General features: G+C 39.7%; 1 pseudogene; it reads right to left on the minus strand.

Annotated features, from left to right (window-relative positions):
• Positions 1-2,584: 2,584 nt before the first annotated feature.
• Positions 2,585-16,781, minus strand: LOC105856016 (phosducin-like protein 3 pseudogene; annotated as a pseudogene).
• Positions 16,782-16,809: the final 28 nt, after the last annotated feature.

The raw sequence follows: 16,809 nt of genomic DNA on the forward strand, positions 1-16,809 counted from the left end.
AAATTGGGTTGTTCTTCAGATTTCCACATGGTATGCTTTTTCAGGTCCACTAAGTCAACCAACATGCAAGCACTTGCTTTTCAGCTTGCAAAACTTGCTGCTATTGTCTTTTTTCCTATTCTCTCCATCCTTGTGGATTTATGCCTTTAAAACAAATTGGGGTGGGAGCAATTTTTTTGGGGAGCAAGCGAAATTAGATGAATTTAAATAATCAATTTAACACAGAGCTCTTATAATTTATACAAGCCAAAGTATTAAATAGTAGTGTTTTTCCTATATACAACATACAACCTAATGCATTTCTAAATAATAAAAGTAAACTATAAAGTAAGCAAATATGAAAAAGAAAATGTAAGTGACACAGACAAGAAATACTCTGCTAAGAGTTGTTGAGGGAGCGCGATAGAGTTGTAACAATATGCCTCCTGCTGTGATGCAATGGCAAATGTATGATAGAAATGATTCTTGCCAAAAATGCTGAATCTGCATATACCCAAGCATTTAGACCAAACCATCGGGAAAATGTGAATCAAAACCACAATTAGATACCATCTCACCCCAATTAGAAGGGCTATGATCAAAAAGTAAAAAACTGGCCGGGCGCGGTGGCTCACGTGTGTAATCCTAGCACTCTGGGAGGCCAAGATGGAAGGATTGCTCAAGGTCAGGAGTTCAAAACCAGCCTGAGCAAGACCCCGTCTCTACCATAAAAATAGAAAGAAATTAATTGGCCAACTAATATATATAATATAAAAAAATCAGCCGGGCATGGTGGCTCGTGCCTGTAGTCCCAGCTACTCGGGAGGCTGAGGCAGGAGGATCGCTTGAGCCCAGGAGTCTGAGGTTGCTGTGAGCTAGGCTGACGCCACAGCACTCACTCTAGCCTAGGCAAGAAAGCGAGACTCTGTCTCAAAAAAAAAAAAAAAAAGTAAAAAACTGCTGGGCGTGGTGGCTCATACCTGTAATCCTAGCACTCTGGGAGGCCCAGGCAAGAGGATTGCTCAAGGTCAGGAGTTCAAGACCAGCCTGAGCAAGAGCAAGACCCCATCTCTACTAAAATAGAAGGAAATTAATTGGCCAACTAAAAATAAATAGAAAAAATTAGCTGGGCATGGTGGGGCATGCCTGTAGTCCCAGCTACTCGGGAGGCTGAAGCAGGAGGATCACTTGAGCCTAGGAGTCTGAGATTGCTGTGAGCTAGGTTGACACCATGGCACTCTAGCCTGGGCAACAGAGCGAGATTCTGTCTCAAAAAAAAAAGAAAGAATAAAAAAGAAAAAGTCAAAAACTAACAAATGCTCATAAAGATGTGGAGAAAGGGGAATTCTTATACTGTCAGTGGGAATACAAATTTGTACAACTAATATGGAAAATAGTATGGAGGTACTAAAACCAGTATGTTAAAGAAATATCTACAAACTCACATCTATTGCAGCACTATTCACAATAGCCAAGATATGGAATCAGCATAAGTGCCTATCAATGGATGAATGGATAAAGAAAATGTGATATTTATACATAATGGAATAGTAGTCTACCATAGAAAGGAATAAAATCCTATCATTTGCAGCAATATAAATGAGCATGGAGGACATTATGTTAAGTGAAATAAGCAAGATGCAGAAAGACAAATACCACTACTCTGCACAACATAGCAAGAACCTGTCTCTAAAAAAATAGAAAAATTAGCTGGGCATAATGGTGTGCACTTGCAGTCCCAGCTACTCAGAAGAATGAGGCAGGAGGATTGCTTAAGGCCAGGAGAGTGAGGCTGCAGTGAGCTGTGATCACCCCACTACAGACTAGATCAGGTAGAAGAAAGAATGTCTGAACTTAAAGACAGGTCATTTGAAATTACTCAATCGGGGAAGGGGGAAAAAAGAAGAATGAAAAAGAGTGAAAGAAGGCTATAAGACACACAGGACACCATTAAGTGAACAAATATTCATATTATGGGAATGCCACAAGGAGAAGAAAAGGGAAAAGGTGTAGAAAACCAATTTGATGAAATAATAGCTGAAAACTTCCCAAGTCTGGGGAAGAGATATGGACATCCAACACTAGGAAGCTCAAAAGTCTACAAATAGGTTGAACTCAAAAAGGTCCTTCCCCAGGCACATTATAATCAAATTGTGAAAGGTCAAAGACAGGCCAGGCGCAGTGGCTCATACCTGTAACCCTAGCACTCTGGGAGGCTGAGACAGGATGATTGCTTGAGGCCAGGAGTTCGAGACCAGTCTGAGCAAGAGTGAGACCCTGTCTCTACAAAAAACAGAAAAATTAGCCAGGTGTGGTGGCATGCACCTGTAGTCGAAGCTACTTAGGAGGCTGAGACAGAAGAATTGCTTGAGCCTAGGAGTTCAAGGTTGCAATGATATATGATGAAGCCGCTGCACTCCAGCCTGGGTGACAGAGCAAGACCGAGTTTCAAAAAGTAAAAAACAAAAAAAGACAGAGAAAAGAAAGAAGGAAGGAAGGAAGGAAGGAAGGAAGGAAGGAAGGAAGGAAGGAAGGGACGGAGGGAGGGAGGGAGGGAGGGAGGGAGGGAGGGAGGGAGGGAAAGAAAAAGTCAAAGATAAGGAATTCTAAAAACAGCAGTAGAACAGCATCAAGTCACAATTAGGGAATCCCCATTAGACTAACAGATTTCTCTGCAGAAACCTTACAAGCCAGGAGAGAATGGGATGATATATTCAAAGTGCTGAAAGAAAAAATGAACTGTGAGCCAAGAGTACCATGCATAGGAAAGGTATTCTTCAAAAAAAGGGGTCAGGTGTGGTGGCTAATGCCTGTAATCCTAGTACTCTGCAAGGCAAAGGTGGGAGGACTGCCTAAGCTCAGGAGTTCAAGACCAGCCTTAGCAAGAGTAAGACCCCATGTCTACTAAAAATTGAAAAATTGGCCGGGCGCGGTGGCTCACACCTGTAATCCTAGCACTCTGGGAGGCTGAGGCGGGCGGATTGCTCGAGGTCAGGAGTTCAAAACCAGCCTGAGCAACAGCAAGACCCCGTCTCTACTATAATAGAAAGAAATTAATTGGCCAACTAATATATATAGAAAAAATTAGCCGGGCATGGTGGCGCATGCCTGTAGTCCCAGCTACTCAGGAGGCTGAGACAGCAGGATTGCTTGAGCCCAGGAGTTTGAGGTTGCTGTGAGCTAGGCTGACGCCACGGCACTCTAGTCTGGACAACAAACTGAAAAAAAGAAAAAAGGAAAAATTGTCTGGGCATCATGGCACACACCTGTAGTCCCAGCTACTGGGGAGCCTGAGGCAGGATTGCTTGAGCCCAGGAGTTTGTGGTTGCAGCAAGCTATGACACCACTGCGCTCTACCCAGGGCAACAGAGTAAGACTCTGTCTCAAAAAAAAAAGAAAGAAAGAAACTGAACCCCCTCTTTTCACTCCCTCCTTCATAAAAAAAGTAAAATAACTAATCAGCAGGAAAATGTAAATCAAACCCATAATGAAATATCATCTCACCCAAGTTAGAAGGCCTGTTATCAAAAAGTCAAAAAATGAATGCTGGCGAGAATGTGGAGAAAGGGGTACTCTTACACTGTCAGTGGATATGTAAATTAGTAGAGTCATTATGGAAAACAGTATGGAGGTTCCTCAGAAAATGAGAAATAGAACTGCTATGTGATCCAGTAATCCCACTGCTGGGTATACATCCAAAGGAAAAGAAATCAATATGTCAAAAAGACATCTGCACTCCCATATTTATTGAAGCACTATTCACAACAGCCAAAATGTGTAATCGACCTACCTGTCAACAGATAAATGGATAAATAAAATGTTATACATACAATGTAATACAATTTTTTGAATACTATTTAGGTATAAAAACCGCGATATTCTATCATTTGTGGCAACATAGATGAGCTTGACATTATGATAAGTGAAATAAACCAGGCACAGAAAGATAAATACAGCATGTTCTCACTCATATGTAGAAGCTAAAAAAGTCAATCTCCTAGAAGTAAAGAGACAATAGTGGTTATTGGAGGCAGGAAAGTATAGGGGGAGAAGGGGATAGCCAAAGATAAGTTAACAGATACAAAAGTACAGCTAGATAGGAGGAATAAGTTCTAGTGGTCTATAGCACTATAGGGTGACTATAATTAACAACAATTTAATGTGTATTTTCAAATAGGCAGAAGAGCAAATTTTGAATGGTCTCAACACAAAGAAATGATAAATGTGTGAGGTAATGGATGCGCTAATTACCCTGATTTGATCATCACATTGTACCCCATAAATATGTATAATTGTGTCAATTAAAAATAAAAGCAAAATAGGCTGGACATGGTGGCCCACGCCTATAATCCTAGCACTCTGGGAGGCCAAGGCAGATGGATCGTTTGAGCTCAGGAGTTCGAGATCAGCCTGAGCAAGAGTGAGGCCCCGTCTCTACTAAAATAATACAAAGGAATTAGCTGAACAACTAAAAATATATATAGAAAAAATTAGCTGGGCATGGTGGTGGACGCCTGTAGTCCCAGCTACTTGGGAGGCTGAGGCAGGAGGATTGTTTCAGCCCAGGAGTTTGAGGTTGCTGTGAGGTAGGCTGACATCACGTCACTCTAAGCCTGGGCAACAGAGTGAGACTCTTGTCTCAAAAAATAAAATAAAATAAAAGCAAAATAAAAACAACTTATATAACAAAAAGATTAAAAAAGAGCTGATTCCTTTTTTATTGGTGAGTGGTATTCCATTATATGGATGCCTTACAGTTTGCTTATATGTTCATCTGTTGGACATTTGGGTTGTTTTCAGGTTTTGGTTATTATAAACAAAGCTGCTATGATCATTCAGGTACAAGTTATCATATGAATAATGCTTTCATTTCTCTTAAGTAAACAGCTAGGAATGGTCATATAGTAGATGTATGCTTAACTTTTTAAGAAACTGACAAAACTCTTTCCAAAGTGATTTTATCACTTTACATTTCAATAAACACAGTATGTTTTAGTTATTGCACATCTTTGCAAACATTTCTTATGGTCAGTATTGTTAATTTTAGACATTCCAATGGATGTAAAATGTGTGGTAATATCTTATTGTGGTTTTAATCTGAATTTCCCTACTAATGATTTTGCACATTTTTCATGTTCTTATTTATTATCCACATGCCTTCTTTGAAGTTTCTGTTAAAATCCTTTGCCCTGGCTGAACTTGGTGGCTCACGCTTGTAATCCTAGCACTCTGGGAGGCTGAGGCAGATGGATCGTTTGAGCTCAGGAGTCCGAGACCAGCCTGAGCAAGAGCGAGACCTCGTCTCTACTAAAAATAGAAAGAAATTAGCTGGACAACTAAAAACATATGTAGAAAAAATTAGCCGGGCATGGTGGCCCATGCCTGTAGTCCCAGCTACTCGGGAGGCTCAGGCAGGAGGATTGCTTGAGCCCAGGAGTTTGAGGTTGCTGTTAGCTAGGCTGATGCCACAGCACTCTACTCAGGGCAACAGAGTGAGACTATTTAAAAAATTAAAAATAAAACAATAAAATAAAAATAAAATCCTTTGCCATGTTTTTGCATTCCAATTATTGAGATTTGAGTGTTCTTTTTATATTCTGCATACAAGTCCTTTATCAGATACGTGATTTTAAAATATTTTATCCAAGTCTGTGGCTGGTCACTTCTTTGTCTTAACAGACTCTTTTAAAGCACCAAAAGTTCTTAATTTTTATCAAATCTGACTTGATTATTTTTCTCTTAGTCATCATGCTTCTATGAAATTTTGCCTGACACGAAATTACAAAGATTTTCTCCTTTGAGAACTTTTATAGTTAATTTTTTTTTTTTTTTTTTGAGACAGGATCTTTCTCTGTCTCTCTGGCTAAAGTGCAGTGGCATCATCACAGCTCACTGCAACCTCAAACTCATGAGCTCAAGTGATCCTCCTGTCTCAGCTTACTGAGTAGCTGTGACTATAGGTGTGCGCCACCACGCCTGGGTGATTTTTCTATTTTTTGTGGAGACAGGGTCTTGTTTTTGCTTAAGCTGATTTTGAACTTCTGACCTGAAGTGATCCTCCCATCTGCTAGGATTACAGGCCTGAGCCACTGCATCTGGCCTGTTGTTTAAAATTTTACATTTAGTTTTATGCTCCATTTTGAGATAGCTTATGTATAGTGGGGTTGAAGGAATTTTTTGTTTGTTTGTTGTATATGGAATTCCAGCATCATTGTTAAAAGACTATCCTTTCTCTACTAAATTGCCTTTACACATTTGTTGAAAAGTAATAAACAATAAAGGTGTGTGTCTATTTCTGGACTCTGTTTTTTTCACACCATCAGGTAAGCACTAATATTCCTGGATTCTATTCTGTGCCATTTATCTATTTGTCAATCTTTATGTCAATACCACACTAATTACAGTAGCCCTAGAAGTCATGATATCAGAGTGTTTAAATCCTTCAACTTTTTATTTCTTTTTATTTTTGACACAAGGTCTCACTTGGCCTGGGCTACAGTGTGCTGGCGGCATCATAGTTCACTACAACTTTGAATACCCTGGCTCAAATTCCTCCAGCCTCAGCCTCCCAAGTAGCTGGAGCCACAGGAGCATGCCACCGTGTCTAGGTAATTTTCTTCACTTTTTTTTTTTCAGAAATGGGGGTCTCACTGTGTTGCCCAGGCTGGTCTTACACTTCTGGCCTCAAGTGATCCTCCCACTTCAGCCTCCCAAAGAGCTGAGATTATAGGCGTGAGCCACCATACTCAGCCTGTCCATTTCTTCTAAATAGGATAAATACTAAGATTTTTTTCCCTAGGGATCATTCCTATATTTTTAGTTGATAATCCTGTTGCTACCTTTATAAAATAAAAATATACAATGTAACTGTAAAACTTAGTTTGTGACTTTTTTAAAATTTTTAATAATTATTTTGAGACAGAAATCTGGCTAATTACCCAGATTGGTTTTGAACTCCTGGACTCAAGCAGTTCTCTTAGCCTCCTGAGTAGCTGGGACTATAGGTCCGTACTACTGCACCCGGCTTCTGCAATCTTCCATCATATATTCACTTTATTTAAAGCTCCATATTTGAGCTGAGTGCAGTGGCTATCACCTGTAATCCCAGAGACTCTGGAGGCTGAGGTGGGAGGTTTTCTTGAGGCCAGGAGTTTGAGGCCAAAATGAGCTGTGACCACGCCACTGTACTTGTTGCTTGGGCAACAGGGTGAGACTTTGTCTTTAAAAAAATGTGTTGTTTTTTTTTATTTTTATTTTTTTTGAGACAGAGTCTCACTTTGTTGCCCAGGCTAGAGTGCTGTGGCATCAGCCTAGCTCACAGCAACCTCAAACTCCTGGGCTCAAGCAATCCTCCTGCCTCAGCCTCTCTAGTAGCTGGGACTATAGGCATGCGCCACTATGCCTACCTAATTTTTCTCTATATATTAGTTGGCCAATTAATTTCTTTCTATTTATAGTAGAGACGGGGTCTCGCTCTTGCTCAGGCTGGTTTTAAACTCCTGACCTCGAGCAATCCACCCACCTCAGCCTCCCAGAGTGCTAGGATAACAGGCGTGAGCCACCGCGCCCGGCCTAAAAAAATATTTTTTAAAAACCCTCTATATTCATTTTTATGTAGTTAAATGTCAAAAAATAGTGACTAGTTTTATGGATTACTTAAAATATAAGTGAGGCAAACACAGACATTTGCCATACTAATGGCTTGTTTTAATGGTTTTCCAAGGAAACGTTATTAATTTAAAAAGACAGTTCCAAGAAATTTGTTAGAATCCCCAGCAATGATTATTTCTGAAATGTGTAAAATTGGTTTTTTTTCTTGAGACAGAGTCTCACTCTGTAGCCTGGCCTAGAGTGCTATGGCATCGGCCTAGCTCACAGCAACCTAAAACTCCTGGGCTCAAGCAATCCTCCTGCCTCAGTCTCCTGAGTAGCTGGGGCCACAGGTGTGCACCACCATGCCTGGCTCATTTTTCTTTTGTATTTTTGGTTGCCTGGCTAACTTTTTTCTATTTTCAGTAGAGATCAGAGGTCTTGATCTTGTTCAGGCTGGTCTCAAACTCCTGACCTCGAGCAATCCTCCGCCTCGGCCTCCCAGAGTGCTAGGATTACAGGCCTGAACCACCATGCCTGGTCAAATGTGTAAGATTTGAAACATAATTATAAAAGGCTAACAACCAAAAGAATTCATTCTTGCTTTTTCCTTTTTAAAAAAAATCCAGACAATTTGTCACATCAAGAAAGTTCCAACACGTCTTCAATATGTTTCTTGGGGTTTTCTTCCAGGTCTGTTTTAATTGCTGCAGACTCAGGCAGTTTCCACTCCAACTCATCTGTTATCAGGTTCATGCCTCCAAACACCAAAGGTCAATAAAGCGAGCCTTGATATTGCCTTCAAGGTAAACAACTACTGTGAACAGATTCCTATCAGGATAATTGGGTATGCAGATTGTTGAAATGGCTTTGATAAATTTGACATCAGGAAAACTTCTGGCTAGTCCACTGAGGTTTTGATTTATCAGGACACACAGGGCAATCCCTTGTTTGTAAAGATGTAAGGTTACCCCCCAGTCCTCACCAGCTTAGGTAACTTCTTGAACATAGTCCTTTCCTGAGATCTCCAAAACTTCTCCAAATTTATTCTTCAGCTTAGTTGCTTTCCACTAAAAAGCACTTTTTGCTGCCTGAACATTTCAATAGCATGTTCATCCTGCTCATTAAATCTGTTGTCATTTAAATTAAATTTTTAATGAAATTAAATTTTATTTAAATTAAGAGATCCTTCAACTCTTCCAAAATCATATCTTCAAAGGTTTTCAACACTGACTAGGTGAAGGACTTGCTGCTCCTCTTCTTCTAATTCTTTCTGATTTTTCTTTAAGGGCAAGTTGTTCCTTTTACATAAGATTTCTCAAACTCAAACTCCTGGGCTGAAGCAATCCTCCTTCCTGAGACTCTCAAGTAGCTGGAACTACAGGTGTATGCCACCATGCCTGGCTAATTTTTCCATTTTTTTAAGAAGATAGGGTTTCACTCTTGCTCAGACTGGCCTTGAACTCCTGGCCTCAAGCAATCCTCCTGCCTCAGCCTCCCAAATGCTAGAATAGCTACTGTGGCCAGCCTATATTAAGTTTTGTTTTTTGTTGTTTTTTGAGACAAAGTCTCACTTTTTTGCCCAGGCTAGAGTGAGTGCCATGGCATCAGCCCAGCTCACAGCAACCTCAAACTCATGGGCTCAAGCAATCCTCCTGCCTCAGCCTCCGAGTAGCTGGGACTACAGACATGCGCCACCATACCCGGCTCATTTTTTCTATATATATTAGTTGGCCAATTAATTCCTTTCTATTTATAGTAGAGACGGGGTCTTGCTCTTGCTCAGGCTGGTTTTGAACTCCTGATCTTGAGCAATCCGCCTGCCTCGGCCTCCCAGAGTGCTAGGATTACAGGCGTGAGCCACCGCGCCCGGCCTCTATATTAAGTTTTTAAATCAGGTAGTGTCTTCCAACTTTCTTCAAGAATTTTTAGCTACTGTGGGTTGGGCACGGTGGCTCACGCCTGTAATCCTAGCGCTCTGGGAGGCTGAAGCAGAATGATTACTTGAGCTCAGGAGTTTGAGGTTGCAGTGAGCTACAATGACGCCACTGCACTCTAGCATGGGTGAGTGAAACCCTGTCTCAAAAAAAAAAAAAAAAAGAAAGAAAAGGAATTCTTAGCTATCGTGGGTTCTTTAAAATTTCGTATGAATTATAGGATGCATTTTTCCACTTCTGCATGGAATAACTTTTGGGTCTTGGTATGGATCACATTGATTTTGTATATTGCTTTGTGTGGTATTGCCATCTTAATATATTGTCTTCTTATACATGAACATGGATGGGATGTCTTCTCATTTATTTAGGTCTTTTCTTTCAGTAATGTTTTATTTCTCAGTGTACACATTTTGCACCTCCTTGGTTAAATTTATTCATGAATATTTTATTGTTTTTGATGGTATTGAAAATGGAACTTTTCATAATTCTACTTTCAGACTGTTTATTGATAGTGCATAGACATATAATTGACTTTTGTTTTTATTTTGCTGAATTCATTTATGAACTCTTAACAGTGTGTCTGTGTATATTCTTTAGCGTTTTCCATATATAAGATGTCATTTGCAAATGTAGACAGTCCTGTTTTCTTCCAATTTAGATATTGCTTCTTTTTTGCCTAATTCCTTTGGCTAGAACTTTCAGTACTACAATCAGTAGAAGTGGCAAAAGCAAGCATCCTTGTCTTGTTCTCATCTTCGGTGAAGAGCTTTAATTTCTTACCATTTAATATACTCATGATCTCTGTGGGCTTTTTATACATGGTCTGTATTATGTTGAAGTAGTTTCCTTCTACTCTTAGATTTTTTCAATCATGATATAGTGTTGAATTTTGTCAAAAGCTTTTTCTGTATTGAAATGATCTTTTTTCCCCTTCATCCCATTACAGTGGTATATTACAATGATTTTTGTACATTCAGTCACCCTTGCATTCTTGGGGGAAAACTGTCTGGTCATGGTTTATAATTCTTTCAATATGGTACTGAACTGTTTGCTAGCATTTTGTTGAGGATTTCTGTGTCTATATTCACAAAACATATTATGCAGTTTTCTTTCATTGTACTGTATGTGGCTTCGGTTTCAGGGTACATCTAACATCATAGAATGAGTTAGGAAGTTTCCCCTCCTCTTTATTTTTAGGAGTTTGTTAATTCTTTTTAATATGTATGGTAGAATCCACTGGTGAAGTTGCCTGATTGTGGGAGGTTTTTTTTTTTTTTTTGAGACAGAGTCTCACTTTGTTGCCTAGGCTAGAGTGAGTGCCGTGGCGTCAGCCTAGCTCACAGCAACCTCAAACTCCTGGGCTCAAGCAATCCTTCTGCCTCAGCCTCCCAAGTCGTGGGAGGTTTTTGACTGTTTAAATCTTACTTGTTATAGATCTATTCAGATTTTCTATTTCTTTGTTAGTTTGGGTAGTCTGTTTCCAGAAATTCACCCATTTCATCTACGTCATCTGATTTGTTCATGTACAGGTATTCATAGTAGTGTCTGATATTTGGGGTTCTTTTGTTTTTAAGAGTCTTGCTCTGTCTCCTGTGCTGGAGTACAGTGGCATCATCATAGCTCACTGCAACCTTAAACTCTCAGACTCTTGCAATCCTCCTGTCTTAGCCTCCTGAGTACCTGGGACCACAGGTTCATACCTCCAGGTCTCAGTGATTCTCCTGTTTTGGCCTCCCAAAGTACTAGGATTATAGGTGTGAGCCACCACGCCGGGCCTCTTGTTTCTTGTTATACAATTAGGTTATTGACTTGAGATCTGTTTTAATGTTTACAGCTATACATATCTCCCTGATCAATGCTTTCATTCTGTAAGTTTTGACATGCTGTCTTTTTATTTTCACTTGTCTCAAGTTATTCTCCAATTTCTCTTATGATATCTTCTTTGGCCCACTGGTTGTATGTTTTAATTCCCACACATTTGTGGGCTGTCCATTATGTTCAGACTTTGCAGTCCAGTAATTTCATCTCCAAGTATATGGCCATCAGGTATATGAGCAAAATTGCACCAAAAGTGAAATCCAGAATGTTCGTTTCTGGCTATTAATAGCCCCCAAATTTAAATTACTGATAAATTGGAGTGTACACATCTAATAAAACTATACATCAGTGGGTGGGTGGTTGCTCATGCCTGTAAACATAGCACTCTGCAAGGCTGAGGTGAGAGAATCCCTTAAGCTCAGGAGTTAGAGACCAGCCTGAGCAAGAACAAGACCCCATCTCTATCAAAAATAGAAAAAAATTAGCTGAATGCAGTGTTGTGCGCCTGTAGTCCTAGCTACTCGGTGGCTGAGGCAGGAGGATCACTGGAGCTCAGAAGTTTCAGGTTGCAGTGAGCTATGATGACACCACTGCACTCTACATGGGTTAAGAGAGACTTTGCTTCAAAAAAAAGACCCCAAACCAAACCAAACCAAACCAAACACTATACATCGGGGAACATGAATAAACTATAAAATGTGAATGAATGTTGCCCCCACTTTTCTGCAGTTTTGCTTTTTGACATTTCAGCTACCGATGGTAGTATATTTCCAGAGACCACAGTCTACTTTTACTACAGTAAATTGTTATAATTGTTGTATTGTTTATATCTTACTGTGCCTAATTTATAAATTAAATTTTGTCATATTCATGTATAGGAAAAAATACTATAGAATTTGGTACTATCCAAGGTTCCAGGCATGTGTGTATCTTGGAATGTATTCCCCAATACATACTGAGTAATTTCATCTATTTAGAGTTTGTAGAACAGGCCAAAGTAAATTATGTGATTAGGGTTGTATGTTTAGGGACGTAAACCATATGGGCAAGAGAGTGATTTCCATATAAGTCAGAATAGTAATTACATTTGGGGAGAATGGACAGTGCGCTGACTGGGAGGACAAGGGGGGTGAGTCCTAGATGTCATCCATATCCTATTTCTTGTTACGGTTGGTTATTTCATGAACATTGGTTTTGTGGTAACTGAGCTGTACATTTGACATAATCCAGTGAGGTATGCCTTTTTTGTGCTATATTTCAAAATATAAGAGATAAGCAAAGGTATATCCTTTAGGGAATAACCTACCTTCAATCCAGGTCTCAGAATTTTCAGTGTACCAAGCCACATGGGTTCATAGTAAGGAAAAATTCATGAAACACACACAGAAGCAAATCATCATGAGTCTAGACAGCAGGAACAAAAAGACTGTGAAATTAGACCCACAAAGACTTTGGATACTGGAATTAACATATACGGAATATAAAATCAATAAATCCTTGATAACTGATCTTTAAGAAGGAAAGGCAAAAATTAATATTAATGAAGAAAAGATGCTTCAAAAATTAGCTTTTAGGGCCATGCGTGGTACCTGCCGCCTGTAATCCCAGCACTCTGGGAGGCTGAAGTGGGAGGATCACTTGAGCTCAGGAGTTCAAGACCAGTCTGAGCAAGAGCGAGACCCCGACTCTACTAAAAACAGAAAAAATTAGCTACGCATGGTGCATGTGCCTGTAGTTCCAGCTACTCAAGAGGCTGAGGCAGGAGAATCCCTTGAACCCAAGAGTTTGAGGTTGCTGTGAGCTAGGCTAATGCCGTGGCATTCTAGCCCAGGTGACAGAGAGAGACTCTGTCTTAAAAAAAAAAAATTAGTTTTAAGTGGGTATTATGACCTTTAGGCCAAAAAACATTTTTTGACACTTAATATTTAAAGGTTTTATTGGCCATATTAATCTTCCTCACAAAAGTTTTAAGTTATCTATAAGTTCTTAGAATGTCAAAGAAGAAAAGAAAAACTGACTGAGTTTAAGGGGCGTGGGGAGAGCAGCAACTTGGCAACAATTCCTCAGTTGATGTCACGTGTTCAGGCATCTTTTTTCTCTAGTAAAATTTTGTGCAACTCATCTGCATCCTCGCTAGTTTTTACTCAAATTAACATGGTAACTGGGGTAGTGGCATTCTTCTCATCAACAGGTGTATTTGGAACACAGACAATAAGTACGTTATTTTTCCCTGTTCAGGTACATGGCATATTGGGTGGAATCAGAACATTCAGCAATATGTTGCCTAAATTGGTGTCCACCCGTACCAAAAGCTGTGTCTCCTGGTTTGCAAGGCCAAAAATTTATAAAAAAGAGATTAAATGTATAAATTTCCAGAAACCTATAACTTACCAAAACAGCTCAGATTTTATTGCTGAGTTCTAGTAAGAAATAAATTATTCAAATTCAGGGTATGGAGAGAACACTCCCTAGTCTCATTTTAAGGAACTAGCCTTACTTTGAAACCCAAACTTTGGCAAAGACAGTATAAAAAAATTATAATTCATTAACAACACGAGCATGGATTTGAAAAAAATGTTTCAACCAAATATTGGCAAAACAAATTAAGAAATTTATAGAAATGGCCAGGCGCAGTGGTTCACACCTGCAATACTAGCACTCTGGGAGGCCAAGGTGGGAGGATTGCTCAAGGTCAGGAGTTGGAAACCAGCCTGAGCAAGAGCGAGACCCTGTCTTTACTAAAAATAGGAAGAAATTAATTGATCAACTAAAAACATATATATAAAAAATTAGCCAGGCATGGTGGTGCATGCCTATAGTCCCAGCGACTCGGGAGGCTGAGGCAGAAGGATTGCTTAAGCCCAGGAGATTGAGGTTGCTGTGAGCTAGGCTGATGCCACAGCACTGTAGCCTGGGCAACATAGTGAGACTTTGACTCAAAAACAAAAAAAGAAATTTATAGAAAGATTAAGTATGAGTAAGGTGGATTTATCTAAGAAATGCAAATGTAGTATGCATTAATAGAAATCAAATAGTTACGTGATATATAATGATGTATAAATTTATACATTTAATCTCTTTGTCATTCTGGTAAATGACAAACTGCATATACAACGGTAGTCCCATAAGATTATAATGGAGCTGAAAAAAATCCTATACTCAAGTGACATCATAGCTGTCATAACTTCACACATCATTCCCATGTTGTGGTGACACTGGTGTAAACAAAGCTACTGCTTTGCCGATTGTATAAAAGTATTGCAGATACAATTATGTACCTGACACTTAATACTTGATGTTAAATAACTGTTACTGGTTTATGTACTTACTATGCTTTTTATTGTTATGTTAGAGTGTAGTCCTTCTATTCATTAAAAAAAAAAAAAATAAGTTAACTGTAAACAGCCTTGGGGAGGTCCTTCAGGTGGTATTCCAGAAAGCACTGTTCTCATGAAGGATGACTCCATGTGTTATTTATTTATTTATTTAGAGATAGAGTCTCACTAGAGACTCTAGTGAGTCTCAGGCTAGAGTGAGCGCCGTGGTGTCAGCCTAGCTCACAGCAACCTCAACCTCCTGGGCTCAAGCAATCCTGCTGCCTCAGCCTCCCGAGTAGCTGGGACTACAGGCATGTGCCACCATGCCCGGCTAACTTTTTCTATATATATTAGTTGGCCAATTAATTTCTTTCTATTTATAGTAGAGATGGTGTCTCACTCTTGCTCAGGCTGGTTTCGAACTCCTGACCGTGAGTGAACCTCCCGCCTCGGCCTCCCAGAGTACTAGGATTACAGGCATGAGCCACCGCGTCCAGCCTCCATGTGTTACTTATTGCCTTTGAAGACCTTCTAGTAGGACAAGAGGTGGAGGTGGAAGACAGCGTGAGCCTAGCCCTGTGTAGGCCTAGACTAATATGTATGTTTGCATCTCGTTTTTAATAAAAATGTGTTTTAAAAAAGACAAAAAGCTAGGCCAGGCGCGGTGGCTCACACTTGTAATCCTAGCTCTCTGGGAGGCTAAGGCAGGTGGATTGCTCAAGGTCAGGAGTTCGAAACCAGCCTGAGCAAGAGCGAGACCCCTGTCTCTACTATAAATACAAAGAAATTAATTGGCCAACTAATATATAGAGAAAAAATTAGCTGGGCATGGTGGTGCATGCCTGTAGTTCCAGCTACTCGGGAGGCTGAGACAGGATTGCTTGAGCCCAGAAGTTTGAGGTTGCTGTGAGCTAGGCTGATGCCACGGCACTCACTCTAGCCTAGGCAACAAAGTGAGACTCTGTCTCAAAAAAAAAAAGGCAAAAAGCTTATAGAATAAGGATATAAAGAAAAAGCTAAGTATTATTATAATACAAGAATCAAAAAAATTTTTAAAATTAAAAAGCTTATACAGTTATGGTAATTATTTTTATTGAGACAGAGTCTCTCTCACTCTGTTGCCCAGGCTAGAGTGTCGTGGCATCAGCCTAGCTCACAGCAACCTCAAACTCCTGGGCTCAAGCAATCCTACTGCCTCAGCCTCCCGAGTAGCTGGGACTACAGGCACGCGCCACCATGCCCAGCTAATTTTTTTTATATATTTTTAGTATTCCAGCTACTTTCTTTCTATTTTTAATAGAGACAGGGTCTTGTTCTTGCTCAGGCTAGTCTCGAACTCCTGAGCTTAAACGTTCTGCCTGCCTCAGCCTCCCAGAGTGCTAGGATTATAGGCATGAGCCATCACGCCTGGCCTAATTTATTATTGAAGAAACAAAAATTTTAGAAAATAAATTTAGTGTTGACTAAGTATATAATGTTTATAAAAGCTATAGTACAGTAGTGTGTTATGCCTTCACATTGACTTACTACTCACTCACCTGAACAACTTCCAGTCCTATAAGCTACATTCACTACAAATGACCTATACAGATGGTATGTATCATTTTTTTTGTTGTATGTCTTATTATTGTACCTTCTCTGTTTAGTTTCACAAATACCTCTGTATTACAATTGCCTACAATGTTCAGTATAGTAATATGTTGTACGGGTTTGTAGTTTAGGAGCTATGGGGCCTATATGCCATATAGCCCAGGTATATAACAGGCTATAACATGTAAGTTTATGTAATTACACTCTATGATGTTCATACGGCCGGGAAATTGCCTAACACCACATTTCCTAGAAGACATCTCGATAGTTAAGTGATGCATGACTATACTGTAATACATTACTTTTTCTTTTTTTTGTAGAGATGGGGTCTTGCTATGGTGCCTAGGGTGGTCTTAAACTCTTAGCATTAAGGGATCTTCCCACCTCAAGTGCTGGGTTTACAGGCATGAGCCACTGCACCCAGCCTGCTTTTAACTGATTAAAGAAGAAAAATCCCATGACTCAATGGAAGCAGAAAAAGAACTAATAAGATCAAACATTCATTTATGATAAAAAAAAACCAGAAACAAAAGACAAATGCCTACTTCATTGTTGGAAAAGGAACCTCTCTTACCTGT

This window comes from Microcebus murinus, chromosome 16 (assembly GCF_040939455.1).
Source record: "Microcebus murinus isolate Inina chromosome 16, M.murinus_Inina_mat1.0, whole genome shotgun sequence".
Lineage (NCBI taxonomy): Eukaryota > Metazoa > Chordata > Mammalia > Primates > Cheirogaleidae > Microcebus > Microcebus murinus.